We start from the raw sequence: 18,364 nt of genomic DNA on the forward strand, positions 1-18,364 counted from the left end.
GTGTAGTGTAGTCATTCGCCAAGAATAGATATATTAAACTTGAATTACTTCTCAATTAATAGATAAACCTTGCTAGTTGCTACGTTTACAAATAGAATAGAATATCTTATCCAGACTTAACGGGCTAGTTCATTACACGCACAGTAGATTATTGTTGTCTGTCTCAATAATAACATTCTGTTACATCACCTTTGGTGTCCCTATACATTTATGTTACCTGTCGTCACCTGCTTCCTGGTCATGTGACTTCAGTAACCAATACACGACAGCTATGTCCCACAAAACTCCCTTCAAAATAAAAGCATTTGGCTCAAAGGAAAACGACTTGTTTCACAATAAGATCATAATAACAATGTCTGTTCACCCAGAATATAGAAAAGTTCAGTAGAAAACGTGTTTGGGTTCTTTACAGTTACAGACACAGAGAGGGGGGAGGGGGGGCTAGAGAAAGCAATATGAGATATTTTATGATCTTGTGATTGCAGTACAATACTGTTAAATCAACAGCCTACAATGGTATAGAAGAGGAGACTGACTGGCTTGCTGGCTGACTGACTGACTGACTGACTGACTGACTGGCTGGCTGGCTGGCTGGCTGGCTGGCTGGCTGGCTGGCTGGCTTGCTGGCTGGCTGACTGACTGTTAGACTCATATAGGTTGGAAGGAGATGGATTTTAAACTTTGTCATAGAACATCAAAGCCTTGATTGATTGATTGAAATATGTATTAACACTTTAACAGTTTGCAGAATTACAGTACATTTCAAACACAAACTCAATACAAAGACTTTAAGCAATTAAGCATTACACTTGTTTACAAGAGGGTCCACCTGTGTGTGTGTGTGTGTCAAGACATTTGATTAGCAACTACACACACCTGTTGCAAGGTGTCACTGTGAGCTCCTCTCCTCTCCTCTCCTCTCCTCTCCTCTCCACAAACAGACCTTTAAAACATGTTTTTTAATGTTTTTCTACGTACACTAGACGTATTCTTCATATTTGGAGCATGCCGAATTCAATGGCGGCGGTCTCAAATTTCCACGACGTTTGCAAAGGTCAAAGGTCAGCCAAAAGACTGCAAAATCTGACCATTTTCTGGAATTAATCGCTCAAGATATTTTTTTAAAATCTGAAACTTCACTCAATCCATATTGAGAGTAAGCCGGATGTAATGGCACCGGGCCTGATTTTTTAGGCCACTGATAAAGGTCAAAGATCAGCAAAAAGACTGCAAAAGCGGGCAATCTTTCCCTCTCAATAACTCCACAACGATAAGGACTTGGGGTCTAATTTGTATATATGTTGTTCAGTTTTTCGAGACGATCAAGTGGATATCTTGTTTGTCCTGGTACGACACTTTTCAAAATTTCAGATCTTCCTTCAGTATGGTGTTAGGTTGTACACCTATATGTACCTTCCGAAAGTGGAGGAAGCCAACTTAGGAGTGGCGTACCGGGACAAACAAGATATCCCCTTGTTCGTCTAAAAAAACTGAACAACATATCTCGAAATCGGAATCCAACTTCTTATCGTTTTCGAGTTATTAAGCGAGATAGCGAACCTGTAACCCTAATCAATTAAGAGAACCGTATGTCCGTGTGGGAGGAAACTTATATTGGTGTTTTCAGAGCAACGAGCTGATCAAGAATCTGGTCTCGGTTTTGCTCTACGACCTCGGCAACCATAACCCTAACCCTAGCACGTTTTGGTGGCTGGGTTAGGGTTAGAGAACAGTAAGTCTGTGTGTGAGGAGATTTATATTGATGCGTTCAGGGCGACACGCTGATCAATAATCTGGTGTTTGATTTAGTTTTCGACCATTACTTTTCCCTGTAGATACATATTTATGATTATCTCTAAGACGATTTGACAAAACTTTACAATTCTGACATATGTCAGTCTACCCTCATAATTTATGAGTCTGTCAAAAAAGAAAGTAAGTCTCTAGCACATTCCTGTCAAAAGTTATGATTTTTTAAAGAAATATAAACCAAAATACTCATTCCCAGTTCTGAGCTAGTCTGATTGCTGTCAGCTGTGCTCAATTCAATGGATTGAATGGTGACGCATGTCCCCCCCCCTCTCTCTCTGCTGTTGCATGTCAGAGTACTATATACTTCTCCAGTACAAGGGTCTATAGCCGAGGGACCATTCAGTTCACAGCTTATGCCGTTATTTTACTAGAGACTGTAATTTAACAGTAGAATGCAGTATTTTATGCAAAGCCACATGGAAATAGGCCACACCCAGGTTTTCCCTTCAAAGTTCAGTTGATTGTTGTTGGCCATGCAGTGAAGGAGCCTTCTGTAATCTTTTTAGCCAACAGTTTTTTGCCAAGCAAATTAACAAAACAACACAACAAAAGAAGAAGCAGAAAGAAGACTGATAATCTAAGAAGAAAATCAGACTGATATTAAGGTAAGCAAGTTGCCTACAGTCTATATTTGTAAGTTTTAAACATCTGCTAGCTGCTAGCAACATTGCTCAAGCTACACAACTTACTTTGCCCACTTTGGCAAATCTAACCTACTTTAACAATTTCTGAAACATCAATACGTGAGCAAGATGATATCATGTGATATGTGTACATATTCTTGCTTTGATATGTTAACGTGAGGCACATGAGGACCCACAGTTGCACACCCAATGCTTCTTTTAAGTGTGTTCATCCTGCAGATGTCAAAGACATTTCCAAACATACAGAACATTTAAAGTGTATAATTTTTCCCAGGGCTTGGATGGGGATTTGACTCTTGTAATTCAGCTTCTTACAACCCATTTAGGAGAAAGCCAAGATGGACTGCTGATTTTGGCTAATGTGAGTATTGATCAATTATTGTTCAATATTGTGATTGTACACATGCTACAACATTATTATTTTTGTCCTAATTTATTTTAACTTTTCAGTGGTCTAACACAAGTGCTGACGTCGAGAGACAATTCATCCTACCAGCCAGTCCTCGACTTGTTCTGCTTGGTATGTATTTTTGTGTAAAAAAAATGCCCTTTGTGTAAAATGAGGCAATCATAGAACCTTCATGTGAAGATGCCATGCCTTAATTGTATTTTAAGTGAAGATACATCTTGCTCAACTGAAACTGAAATGAAAAGTAGGGAGAGTCTTCTGTTCCATATGTATTTCCTGCCCTTCTACAGATCCACCTTGCAAACCAAGCAACTGCCATTTTTCATGTTTTTGAGAAATATTAAAATGTAATCAAATGAACGTGCATGATAGTAACTACTTCTGTAGTCTCAATCTAATTTCAAACTCTGTTTGTCATGGACTCATTCCCTGTAAATAGTAAATACAGCCAGTGGATGATCAGCGTTGAGGGGCACGTGATCTGTGAGGGCATTCGGGTCAGGAGTTGCTGCACTGTTTGCGGTGTTCTACATTTTCAACCTCAAGTACCAAGACGAGGCCTCCAGAACCCTGGAATTCATTCAAAGGTATCTATTGCTGGTGTAAACATCATAGGTAATCCAAGCTCAGATATATTGTATATATCTCTGCTGCCGGGAGGAAACCTCATAACTCCAAAATGTTCATTTTCCAGGAAATGGAAATTAAGAAAACCTTATATTTTTAAAACAAAGCAATACAGCCTCATCAAAGTTGGTGTTGTAACTGTATGTCAATTACTTCCATGAGAGGGGGAGAGGTGGTGGAGTTAGTTGCTTTAGCAGACATTTTGTGGGTCCAAAGAAGTTAAGAGTTTTTGTCCAAAGCACTTTTTACTACTAAACCTCAAAAATGGAGTTATGAGGTTTCCTCCCAACAGCAGTGGTAATGGTAAAGATTAGGGCTCTTCAATGGTTTTCAGGCTAACAAAGGACCCGTAGCTGAGAGAGATGCAGGTACCCACGCACACTACATAAACTTCATTGAATAATATTGTGTTTCAGATTAAACCTTTATAGGTAGATTCATAGACTTGTTTCACAGCAGTATCATCAGTGTTGTGTAAAATGTTGTTTGTTTGGCTTTTTTTTATACCAAACCTCTAATGCATATATGCAATCTACACACTGACAGTACAAAACGCCACAGTGTGATGCATTGTAAGCTTGTAGATCTGCTATTTTATACTTTTATACTTCTGTAGTCTCAATCTAATTTCAAACCTTGTATTTACTATTTAACAGGGAATGAGTCCATGACAAACAGCCAGTGGATGATCAGTGTTGAGGGACACGTGATCTATGAGGGCATTCGGGTCAGGAGTTGCTGTTTTTGGTGTTTTCAACTTCAAGTACCAAGACGAGGCCTCCAGAACCCTGGAATTCATTCAAAGGTATCTATTGCTGGTGTAAACATCATAGGTAATCCAAGCTCAGATATATTGTATATATATCTGCTGCCGGGAGGAAACCACTTCTAAATGAAAAATATCCATTTTATAAATATTTAAAATATTATTTATCAATATACACCCAAATTGTGTACCTCCCCTACTGTGTACCACCCACACAAACAGCAGGTGAGTCTCATCACTCTTGAGGAGCTGGGAATTTGACATTCTAGAATATACAAGTATACCAGAATACACAATAGCCTTTTTAAAACCAGATGAATGGCCCTTTTAGATCTATAGGTTGGCACTTGTTACCTGACTGCAACATTGTCTGTAACTCTACACTACTGGTGTGCAACCTCTATTATATACCTCCTTTCAAAGTTTTTCATTTTGAACCTTTTTAAATGTATTTAGCAGCTACATTGTTTTGCTCAATATATATATATATATTTTTACAGGCACTCCTGATTGAGCCACGCGATGCAAACCAAGCCAAGGCCTCTTCCTTTCTCCATCGCTTCCCAATGTCTCCCTTTCATGTTAAGTATTTGCACTTCAACTGTGATGCACTGCTGTTAAAATGATTGTATTGATGCTGCATATTAATATTGCGTATGACGCAGATGATGCTGTTACCTCTCATGTTAAGTATTTTGCATGTTGGCTAGACTGATACAATGCTGTTAAAATATTCTTATTGATGCTGCTGTATTAATATTGCATTATAATGCAGATGCCGTTTTTGCCATGTCCTGTCATTCAGGATTTTAAATGACAGTTTGTTAATTTAAACTGTTTATCTTTTATTTATTGTTTTTTTGGGGGGTTAATTGAGACTGTTTGCTCATTGTCTACCCATGCATGAGTCTGTCAGTCAGTCTGTCATTTATTATTGATTGCATTTAAAATAATAGAAAAAAGTTTTAATGGAGACTATTGTTGAATAGCAGCTTTAATAATAAACCAACTGTGTTGAATATCTATACCTGTGTGTTTTGTATTAGTTGTATATCAATAATTTAATTTTTATTACATTTTATTGAAAACATGCATACTGGAACATACTGTAAAATGACAGTAAAACCCATAGTTATACTGTATTTTTACTGCATTTCAAAATACTGTATGCTGTTAAATTACCATAGGCCCACATTTAATTTACAGTTATATACAGCTTTAGAGACTTACGTCCTACGCTTATCTACTGTAAAATGAATTACAGTAGATGTACTGTAAAATAACAGTAAATTGCGGGCGTCAGTGCTGCCAGTAATTTACTGTAATAGTACAGTGAAATCTCTTACAGTGGCAGACAGCCAAAAGTAAAACATAAAACATAAATGTGTTTTGGCCATCCAATTATTTACCATGCACGCCATCAAATATGAATACACGGTTTTCAAATAATTGCAATGCATACTATTGAAGAATAGCCTACTATAAAACTTCATGTTCAAACACTGATCAAGACAAAAATGGGAAATGATGGATGGTTATTTCACTATATAAATAGGCCTATTCCTGTGGAACCGGGAGTCAAGCAAAAGGGAATGCATCCCAAGTTCTTGTCAGGGTCCCCAGTTCAAACGTTATTACGCTGTAGAGACCTACGTCCTGCGTTACGTCCTACGCTGTAGAGACCTACGTCCTACGCTTTAGAGACCTACGTCCTACGCTGTAGAGACCTACGTCCTGCGTTACGTCCTACGCTGTAGAGACCTACGTCCTACGCTTTAGAGACCTACGTCCTATGCTTTAGAGACCTACGTTACGTCCTACGCTGTAGAGACCTACGTCCTGCGTTACGTCCTACGCTGTAGAGACCTACGTCCTACGCTTTAGAGACCTACGTCCTACGCTGTAGAGACCTACGTCCTGCGTTACGTCCTACGCTGTAGAGACCTACGTCCTACGCTTTAGAGACCTACGTCCTACGCTGTAGAGACCTACGTCCTGCGTTACGTCCTACGCTGTAGAGACCTACGTCCTACGCTTTAGAGACCTACGTCCTACGCTTTAGAGACCTACGTCCTATGCTTTAGAGACCTACGTTACGTCCTACGCTGTAGAGACCTACGTCCTGCGTTACGTCCTACGCTGTAGAGACCTACGTCCTACGCTTTAGAGACCTACGTCCTACGCTGTAGAGACCTACGTCCTGCGTTACGTCCTACGCTGTAGAGACCTACGTCCTACGCTTTAGAGACCTACGTCCTACGCTGTAGAGACCTACGTCCTGCGTTACGTCCTACGCTGTAGAGACCTACGTCCTACGCTTTAGAGACCTACGTCCTACGCTTTAGAGACCTACGTCCTATGCTTTAGAGACCTACGTTACGTCCTACGCTGTAGAGACCTACGTCCTGCGTTACGTCCTACGCTTTAGAGACTTACGTCCTATGCTTTAGAGATCTACGTCCTACGCTTTAGAGACCTACGTCCTACGCTTTAGAGACCTACGTTACGTCCTACGCTGTAGAGACCTACGTCCTGCGTTACGTCCTACGCTGTAGAGACCTACGTCCTACGCTTTAGAGACCTACGTCCTACGCTTTAGAGACCTACATTACGTCCTACGCTGTAGAGACCTACGTCCTGCGTTACGTCCTACGCTTTAGAGACTTACGTCCTACGCTTTAGAGACCTACGTTACGTCCTACGCTGTAGAGACCTACGTCCTGCGTTACGTCCTACGCTGTAGAGACCTACGTCCTACGCTTTAGAGACCTACGTCCTACGCTTTAGAGACCTACGTCCTACGCTTTAGAGACCTACATTACGTCCTACGCTGTAGAGACCTACGTCCTGCGTTACGTCCTACGCTTTAGAGACTTACGTCCTGCGTTACGTCCTACGCTGTAGAGATCTACGTCCTACGCTGTAGAGACCTACGTCCTACGCTTTAGAGACCTACGTCCTACGCTGTAGAGACCTACGTCCTACGCTTTAGAGACCTACGTTACGTCCTACGCTGTAGAGACCTACGTCCTGCGTTACGTCCTACGCTGTAGAGACCTACGTCCTACGCTTTAGAGACCTACGTCCTACGCTTTAGAGACCTACATTACGTCCTACGCTGTAGAGACCTACGTCCTGCGTTACGTCCTACGCTTTAGAGATCTACGTCCTATGCTGTAGAGACCTACGTCCTACGCTTTAGAGACCTACGTTACGTCCTACGCTGTAGAGACCTACGTCCTGCGTTACGTCCTACGCAGTAGAGACCTACGTCCTACGCTTTAGAGACCTACGTCCTACGCTTTAGAGACCTACGTCCTACGCTTTAGAGACCTACGTCCTACGCTTTAGAGACCTACGTTACGTCCTACGCTGTAGAGACCTACGTCCTGCGTTACGTCCTACGCTGTAGAGACCTACGTCCTACGCTTTAGAGACCTACGTCCTACGCTTTAGAGACCTACATTACGTCCTACGCTGTAGAGACCTACGTCCTGCGTTACGTCCTACGCTTTAGAGACTTACGTCCTACGCTTTAGAGACCTACGTTACGTCCTACGCTGTAGAGACCTACGTCCTGCGTTACGTCCTACGCTGTAGAGACCTACGTCCTACGCTTTAGAGACCTACGTCCTACGCTTTAGAGACCTACGTCCTACGCTTTAGAGACCTACATTACGTCCTACGCTGTAGAGACCTACGTCCTGCGTTACGTCCTACGCTTTAGAGACTTACGTCCTACGCTTTAGAGATCTACGTTACGTCCTACGCTTTAGAGACCTACGTCCTGCGTTACGTCCTACGCTGTAGAGATCTACGTCCTACGCTGTAGAGACCTACGTCCTACGCTTTAGAGACCTACGTCCTACGCTGTAGAGACCTACGTCCTACGCTTTAGAGACCTACGTTACGTCCTACGCTGTAGAGACCTACGTCCTGCGTTACGTCCTACGCTGTAGAGACCTACGTCCTACGCTTTAGAGACCTACGTCCTACGCTTTAGAGACCTACGTCCTACGCTTTAGAGACCTACATTACGTCCTACGCTGTAGAGACCTACGTCCTGCGTTACGTCCTACGCTTTAGAGATCTACGTCCTATGCTGTAGAGACCTACGTCCTACGCTTTAGAGACCTACGTCCTACGCTTTAGAGACCTACATTACGTCCTACGCTGTAGAGACCTACGTCCTGCGTTACGTCCTACGCTTTAGAGACTTACGTCCTACGCTTTAGAGATCTACGTTACGTCCTACGCTTTAGAGACCTACGTCCTGCGTTACGTCCTACGCTGTAGAGATCTACGTCCTACGCTGTAGAGACCTACGTCCTACGCTTTAGAGACCTACGTCCTACGCTGTAGAGACCTACGTCCTACGCTTTAGAGACCTACGTTACGTCCTACGCTGTAGAGACCTACGTCCTGCGTTACGTCCTACGCTGTAGAGACCTACGTCCTACGCTTTAGAGACCTACGTCCTACGCTTTAGAGACCTACGTCCTACGCTTTAGAGACCTACATTACGTCCTACGCTGTAGAGACCTACGTCCTGCGTTACGTCCTACGCTTTAGAGATCTACGTCCTATGCTGTAGAGACCTACGTCCTACGCTTTAGAGACCTACGTTACGTCCTACGCTGTAGAGACCTACGTCCTGTGTTACGTCCTACGCAGTAGAGACCTACGTCCTACGCTTTAGAGACCTACGTCCTACGCTTTAGAGACCTACGTCCTACGCTTTAGAGACCTACGTCCTACGCTTTAGAGACCTACATTACGTCCTACGCTGTAGAGACCTACGTCCTGCGTTACGTCCTACGCTTTAGAGATCTACGTCCTATGCTGTAGAGACCTACGTCCTACGCTTTAGAGACCTACGTCCTACGCTTTAGAGACCTACATTACGTCCTACGCTGTAGAGACCTACGTCCTGCGTTACGTCCTACGCTTTAGAGACTTACGTCCTACGCTTTAGAGATCTACGTTACGTCCTACGCTTTAGAGACCTACGTCCTGCGTTACGTCCTACGCTGTAGAGATCTACGTCCTACGCTGTAGAGACCTACGTCCTACGCTTTAGAGACCTACGTCCTACGCTGTAGAGACCTACGTCCTACGCTTTAGAGACCTACGTTACGTCCTACGCTGTAGAGACCTACGTCCTGCGTTACGTCCTACGCTGTAGAGACCTACGTCCTACGCTTTAGAGACCTACGTCCTACGCTTTAGAGACCTACGTCCTACGCTTTAGAGACCTACATTACGTCCTACGCTGTAGAGACCTACGTCCTGCGTTACGTCCTACGCTTTAGAGATCTACGTCCTACGCTGTAGAGACCTACGTCCTACGCTTTAGAGACCTACGTCCTACGCTTTAGAGACCTACGTCCTACGCTTTAGAGACCTACATTACGTCCTACGCTGTAGAGACCTACGTCCTGCGTTACGTCCTACGCTTTAGAGATCTACGTCCTATGCTGTAGAGACCTACGTCCTACGCTTTAGAGACCTACGTTACGTCCTACGCTGTAGAGACCTACGTCCTGTGTTACGTCCTACGCAGTAGAGACCTACGTCCTACGCTTTAGAGACCTACGTCCTACGCTTTAGAGACCTACGTCCTACGCTTTAGAGACCTACGTCCTACGCTTTAGAGACCTACATTACGTCCTACGCTGTAGAGACCTATCAAGCCACACCCACAAACAATCAAGCCACACCCACAAACAAACAAGCCACTCCCACAAACAAACAAGTCACACAGCCACACCCACAAACAAGCCACTCCCACAAACAATCAAGCCACACCCACAAACAAACATGCTACGCCCACAATCAAGACACGCCCACAAACAAACAAACCACACCTACAAACAATCAAGCCACACCCACAAACAATCAAGCCACACCCACAAACAATTAAGCCACACCCACAAACAAGCCACTCCCACAAACAATCAAGACACGCCCACAAACAATCAAGCCACACCCACAAACAATCAAGCCACACCAACAAACAATCAAGACACGCCCACAAACAATCAAGCCACACCCACAAACAAACAAGCCACTCCAACAAACAAACAAGTCACACAGCCACACCCACAAACAAGCCACTCCCACAAACAATCAAGACACGCCCACAAACAATCAAGCCACACCCACAAACAACAAAGCCACTCCCACAAACAAACAAGTCACACCCACAAACAATCAAGCCACACCCACAAACAAACAAGCCACACCCACAAACAAACAAACCACACCCACAAACAATAAAGCCACTCCCACAAACAATCAAGCCACGCCCACAAACAAACCACACCCACAAACAATTAAGCCACACCCACAAACAATCAAGCCACTCCCACAAACAATCAAGCCACACCCACAAACAAGCCACTCCCACAAACAAACATGCTACGCCCACAATCAAGACACGCCCACAAACAAACAAACCACACCCACAAACAATCAAGCCACACCCACAAACAATCAAGCCACACCCACAAACAATTAAGCCACACCCACAAACAAGCCACTCCCACAAACAATCAAGACACGCCCACAAACAATCAAGCCACACCCACAAACAATCAAGCCACACCCACAAACAATCAAGCCACACCCACAAACAACAAAGCCACTCCCACAAACAAACAAGTCACACCCACAAACAATCAAGCCACACCCACAAACAAACAAGCCACACCCACAAACAAACAAACCACAACCACAAACAATAAAGCCACTCCCACAAACAATCAAGCCACGCCCACAAACAATCAAGCCACACCCACAAACAATTAAGCCACACCCACAAACAAGCCACTCCCACAAACAATCAAGACACGCCCACAAACAATCAAGCCACACCCACAAACAATCAAGCCACACCCACAAACAATCAAGCCACACCCACAAACAACAAAGCCACTCCCACAAACAAACAAGTCACACCCACAAACAATCAAGCCACACCCACAAACAAACAAGCCACACCCACAAACAAACAAACCACAACCACAAACAATAAAGCCACTCCCACAAACAATCAAGACACGCCCACAAACAATCAAGCCACACCCACAAACAATCAAGCCACACCCACAAAAAACAAGCCACACCCACAAACAAACAAGCCACACCCACAAACAAGCCACACCCACAAACAATCAAGCCACACCCACAAACAATCAAGCCACACCCGCAAACGCCACACCCACAAACAAACAAGCCACACCCACAAACAATCAAGCCACACCCGCAAACGCCACACCCACAAACAAACAAGCCACACCCACAAACAAACAAACCACACCCACAAACAATAAAGCCACTCCCACAAACAATCAAGCCACGCCCACAAACAAACCACACCCACAAACAATTAAGCCACACCCACAAACAATTAAGCCACACCCACAATCAATCAAGCCACACCCACAAACAAGCCACACCCGCAATCAATCAAGCCACACCCACAAACAAGCCACACCCGCAATCAATCAAGCCACACCCACAAACAAACAAAACACAACCACAATCAATCAAGCCACACCCACAAACAAGCCACACCCGCAATCAATCAAGCCACACCCACAAACAAACAAAACACGCCCACAATCAATCAAGCCACACCCACAAACAAACAAACCACACCGACAATCAATATTTTCTTTCTTTCTTTCTTTATTCTTTTCTTTCTTTCTTTCTTTCTTTCTTTCTTTCTTTATTCATTTATTCATTTATTCATTTATTCATTTATTCATTCTTTAATTCATTATTCATTCTTTAATTCATTATTCATTCTTTAATTCATTATTTATTTATTTATTTATTCTTTATTTATTCATTTATTCATTTATTCATTTATTCATTTATTCATTTATTCATTTATTCATTCTTTAATTCATTATTCATTATTTTTTTATTCTTTATTTATTCATTTATTCATATATTTATTCATTTATTCATTTATTCATTTATTCATTCATTCATTCATTCATTCATTCATTCTTTAATTCATTATTTTTTTATTCTTTCATTCTTTCTTTCTTTCTTTCTTTCTTTTTTTATTTATTCATTTATTCATTTATTCATTTATTCATTTATTCATTTATTCATTCTTTAATTCATTATTTATTCATTTATTCATTTATTAATTCATTCATTCATTCATTCTTTAATTCATTATTTATTTATTTATTCTTTCTTTCTTTCTTTCTTTCTTTCTTTCTTTCTTTCTTTCTTTCTTTCTTTTTTTATTCATTTATTCATTTATTCATTTATTCATTTATTCATTCTTTAATTCATTATTTATTCATTTATTCATTTATTAATTCATTCATTCATTCATTCTTTAATTCATTATTTATTTATTTATTCTTTCTTTCTTTCTTTCTTTCTTTCTTTCTTTCTTTCTTTATTCATTTATTCATTTATTCATTTATTCATTCTTTAATTCATTATTTATTCATTTATTCATTTATTTATTAATTAATTCATTCATTCATTATTTATTTATTTATTCTTTCTTTCTTTCTTTCTTTATTCATTTATTCATTTATTCATTCTTTAATTCATTATTTATTCATTCATTCATTCATTCATTCATTCATTCATTCTTTAATTCATTATTTATTTATTTATTCTTTCTTTCTTTCTTTCTTTCTTTCTTTCTTTCTCTTTCTTTCTTTATTCATTTATTCATTTATTTATTCATTTATTCATTTATTCATTTATTCATTCTTTAATTCATTATTTATTCATTTATTCATTTATTTATTAATTAATTCATTCATTCATTATTCATTTATTTATTCTTTCTTTCTTTCTTTCTTTCTTTATTCATTTATTCATTTATTCATTCTTTAATTCATTATTTATTCATTCATTCATTCATTCATTCATTCATTCATTCTTTAATTCATTATTTATTTATTTATTCTTTCTTTCTTTCTTTCTTTCTCTTTCTTTCTTTATTCATTTATTCATTTATTTATTCATTTATTCATTCATTCATTCATTCATTCTTGAATTCATTATTTATTCATTTATTCATTCATTCATTCATTCATTCATTATTTTTTTATTTTTTTATTCTTTCATTCTTTCTTTCTTTCTTTCTTTCTTTCTTTCTTTATTAATTTATTAATTTATTCATTTATTCATTTATTCATTTATTCATTTATTCATTTATTCATTCTTTAATTCATTATTTATTCATTTATTCATTTTTTATTCATTTATTCATTTATTCATTTATTCATTTATTCATTCATTCATTCATTCTTTAATTCATTATTTATTCATTTATTCATTCATTCATTCATTCATTCATTCATTATTTTTTTATTTTTTTATTCTTTCATTCTTTCTTTCTTTCTTTCTTTCTTTCTTTCTTTATTCATTTATTCATTTATTCATTTATTCATTTATTCATTTATTCATTCTTTAATTCATTATTTATTCATTTATTCATTTTTTTATTCATTTATTCATTTATTCATTCATTCATTCATTCATTCATTATTTAATTCATTATTTATTTATTTATTCTTTCTTTCTTTCTTTCTTTCTTTCTTTCTCTTTCTTTCTTTCTTTCTTTCTTTCTTTATTCATTTATTCATTTATTCATTTATTTATTCATTTATTCATTCATTCATTCATTCATTCATTCATTCATTATTTAATTCATTATTTATTTATTTATTCTTTCTTTCTTTCTTTCTTTCTTTCTTTCTTTCTCTTTCTTTCTTTCTTTCTTTCTTTCTTTCTTTCTTTATTCATTTATTCATTTATTTATTCATTTATTCATTCATTTATTCATTCATTCATTCATTATTTAATTCATTATTTATTTTTTTATTCTTTCTTTCTTTCTTTCTCTTTCTTTCTTTCTTTCTTTCTTTCTTTCTTTCTTTATTCATTTATTCATTTATTTATTCATTTATTCATTCATTTATTCATTCATTCATTCATTATTTAATTCATTCATTATTTATTTATTTATTCTTTCTTTCTTTCTTTCTTTATTCATTTATTCATTTATTCATTCTTTAATTCATTATTTATTCATTCATTCATTCATTCATTCATTCATTCATTCTTTAATTCATTATTTATTTATTTATTCTTTCTTTCTTTCTTTCTTTCTTTCTTTCTTTCTCTTTCTTTCTTTATTCATTTATTCATTTATTTATTCATTTATTCATTTATTCATTTATTCATTCTTTAATTCATTATTTATTCATTTATTCATTTATTTATTAATTAATTCATTCATTCATTATTCATTTATTTATTCTTTCTTTCTTTCTTTCTTTCTTTATTCATTTATTCATTTATTCATTCTTTAATTCATTATTTATTCATTCATTCATTCATTCATTCATTCATTCATTCTTTAATTCATTATTTATTTATTTATTCTTTCTTTCTTTCTTTCTTTCTTTCTTTCTCTTTCTTTCTTTATTCATTTATTCATTTATTTATTCATTTATTCATTCATTCATTCATTCATTCTTGAATTCATTATTTATTCATTTATTCATTCATTCATTCATTCATTCATTATTTTTTTATTTTTTTATTCTTTCATTCTTTCTTTCTTTCTTTCTTTCTTTCTTTCTTTATTAATTTATTAATTTATTCATTTATTCATTTATTCATTTATTCATTTATTCATTTATTCATTCTTTAATTCATTATTTATTCATTTATTCATTTTTTATTCATTTATTCATTTATTCATTTATTCCTTTATTCATTCATTCATTCATTCTTTAATTCATTATTTATTCATTTATTCATTCATTCATTCATTCATTCATTCATTATTTTTTTATTTTTTTATTCTTTCATTCTTTCTTTCTTTCTTTCTTTCTTTCTTTCTTTCTTTATTAATTTATTAATTTATTCATTTATTCATTTATTCATTTATTCATTTATTCATTTATTCATTCTTTAATTCATTATTTATTCATTTATTCATTTTTTTATTCATTTATTCATTTATTCATTCATTCATTCATTAATTCATTATTTAATTCATTATTTATTTATTTATTCTTTCTTTCTTTCTTTCTTTCTTTCTCTTTCTTTCTTTCTTTCTTTCTTTCTTTATTCATTTATTCATTTATTCATTTATTTATTCATTTATTCATTCATTCATTCATTCATTCATTCATTCATTATTTAATTCATTATTTATTTATTTATTCTTTCTTTCTTTCTTTCTTTCTTTCTTTCTTTCTTTCTCTTTCTTTCTTTCTTTCTTTCTTTCTTTCTTTCTTTATTCATTTATTCATTTATTTATTCATTTATTCATTCATTTATTCATTCATTCATTCATTATTTAATTCATTATTTATTTATTTATTCTTTCTTTCTTTCTTTCTCTTTCTTTCTTTCTTTCTTTCTTTATTCATTTATTCATTTATTCATTTATTCATTCATTCATTCATTCCTTCATTCATTCATTCATTCATTCATTCATTCATTATTTAATTCATTATTTATTTATTTATTCTTTCATTCTTTCTTTCTTTCTTTCGGACCAGAGACGGCCGAGATACGCCCGGGGACCCCTTCGCGACCCCCTGCGGACCCCCGCGGACCCCCACCCGGGCACGGGGCTGAGTCCCCGAGGGCGGCCCGGTCGCAACGAGATTCCCGATACGCCCGGGGACCCCTTCGCGGACCCCCGCGGACCCCCCGCGGACCCCCGGACCCACCCACTGAGCAAGCATTATGGTACACACATCACTCGCTCGCTCGCTCGCTCGCTCGCTCGCTCGCACTCACTCACGCACGCACGCACGCACGCACGCACGCATTTTACATTTGACATGAAATGCATTCAGATGTATTTTTACAATGGTTTCTAACAGTATTCTTTTTAACATGTGATTGTATAGTGGTCACACATCACACGTGCACGCACGCACGCACGCACGCACGCACGCACGCACGCACGCACGCACAGATAGTGTGCATAACAGATAGTCAGGGGAGACATGCATGCAAATCAAGTTTACCCAGGATACTTCAGATACTTGTTTACAGCCAAGCCCTGTTCATAGAACATTTCATGTTAGTGGTTCAATGCCTTGTCCAAGGGCACTTCAACAGTTGTAATTTTAAAATGTCGGACCGCTGATTCGAACCGGCGACCTCCCAGTATCAGGCCACGGCTGCCACAGGCATATAGTTACAGAGGCAGTACCATCCGGGGACCACATGGTGGGGCCGTAGCCTAGCTATAGAGCACCCACCCTGTTACATATGCCTCTATGCATCTATGCATCTAGCTGTCGTCTGAGAGTTAGTTGGGATTCCCCGGAGCATATGAGAGTCATGAGAGCAGCTGGAGGGACTAGTAAAAGAAAAACAATGGATGGATGGATTTTATTTCGGTTTTGCGTCTTCTTCAGAGTCAGAGAGTAAAATATATTTCTATATTGATCCTTAATCCTTGGTCCGCGGTCTCGTGTTCTTGACTGCGGCTGCGAACCCGGGACGTTCTAACTCAAATGCGCTGCGTTAACCAGCAGACCAACGAGACTACAAAACCCAATGGAAATTTGGTAAGGTTGTTTTTATTTTTTTCCAGAGGGAGGTCAAAATATATTCTCAAATGTTAGGAAGGGACTACTGTTTGTTACTCTAAGCTACAAGTTCTGTGTCCCGATCTGAAACTGACAGGTGGGTAATATCTCTATCTCTCTAGTGGATTCGTTTTTAGATCCATCATGTTCATTGTGTACTGTTAAAACACAACATCACTATATTGTTGTAACTGCCGGGGACACTTGCTGGTTTTATTTGTTTATTTACATTGCTTTGGGATATATTTATTTTGACACTTGTTGTACGTTTGGTCTACCTTTTATTTTGAAGTGCCCAGTGTAACAGAGTTAAATAGTTAGTTAAATTGAGTTGTTCATTTGCCCCTTATTGAGCAGTACCAGACATTGTTTTGTTGTTGCAAACTAAGATAATTTATATAGCACTTTGGTTCACTGCATATCACACTGTTTGTCCTAGTGGTGTTCCCGTAGCTGCCGCTCTGTATGTCCTAGTGGTGTTACCGTAGCTACCTCAGTGGATTCCGTGTTCCTATGAGGTGAGGCGGCTCTTTGAAAACGCTGTGATGTTATTTTATGTTTTTGTTATGAAAGAGTGTTCATTTCAGCTGTAAATTGAAGCATACAGTGTCTAATATACATATGACGTTGGGTCATTATGATAATATTATCTGAGAGCAATGAATCTTTTTGTAAACAGCTTTTGGTTTATCACGGGGACTAGTGATGACGTCACGCAGTGTTATTCTTTTTGCACGAAAATAAAGTGACTTTACTGTTTGTGTTGTGTTAACCACAGACAGTCTGAGGAAGCAGTGGACCAGTTCCAACTACAAATATGTGTTTTATTCGTCTGTTCTTACAGGTATGTGCTATATATATATTGTACCAACTATAACTTGTTATAATTTAATGTTTTGATGGTAGTTCTTCTGTGATTGCAAACTCAATGTTGAGCCCAGTATGCTGCTATGGTATTCTTATTTCAATATTGTATTTGTATTAAAGACCTCTTATAATAAAATTAAAACATGTATTAGACAGAGGCTAATGTTATTGGTTAGGCAAAAAGTATTGGACAGATAAGCTACTGTTATTGGTCAGGTTAAAAAAAGAGTGTTCAATAGCAGACCTAAAAGCACTACAAGCTTGAAAAATAGCAGATCTACGAGCTTGTAGGTCTGCTATTTTTTTAAACTGTCAGGATTTAAGACATTTTTGGAATCTGATCTCAGGTCAAAATGCATTAAAGAACCACCATTCTTCCATGCGTATCATCTCTTTATAATAATACAAAATATATACAGGTTGGAAACAAAAACAACAAAAGGGGGAATTTACTCACGACCCATACAAATTGGTGTGCGACCCGCATATGGGTCCCTGTTTTGGGAAACTAAGGAATAGGGTTTGGGAAGCTCACTGACTTTAATGGAACATTAATGGAACATCTGCACTCTTAAGAGTGCAGATGGACCCATATCCATGTGTTCATGTGTACATTAACCTGTGAGGG

At 37.9% G+C, this 18,364-nt stretch overlaps 1 long non-coding RNA gene across 1 annotated transcript; it reads left to right on the forward strand.

The window, feature by feature from the left end:
• The first annotated feature begins 2,728 nt into the window (after positions 1-2,728).
• LOC308325210 lies at positions 2,729-3,424 on the forward strand. The gene is made up of 3 exons (XR_013965015.1): positions 2,729-2,817; positions 2,907-2,976; positions 3,305-3,424. It is a non-coding gene; the product is annotated as an uncharacterized lncRNA (long non-coding RNA).
• Positions 3,425-18,364: the final 14,940 nt, after the last annotated feature.

This window comes from Protomyctophum bolini (assembly GCF_963924005.1).
Source record: "Protomyctophum bolini genome assembly, chromosome: 12".
NCBI lineage: Eukaryota > Metazoa > Chordata > Actinopteri > Myctophiformes > Myctophidae > Protomyctophum > Protomyctophum bolini.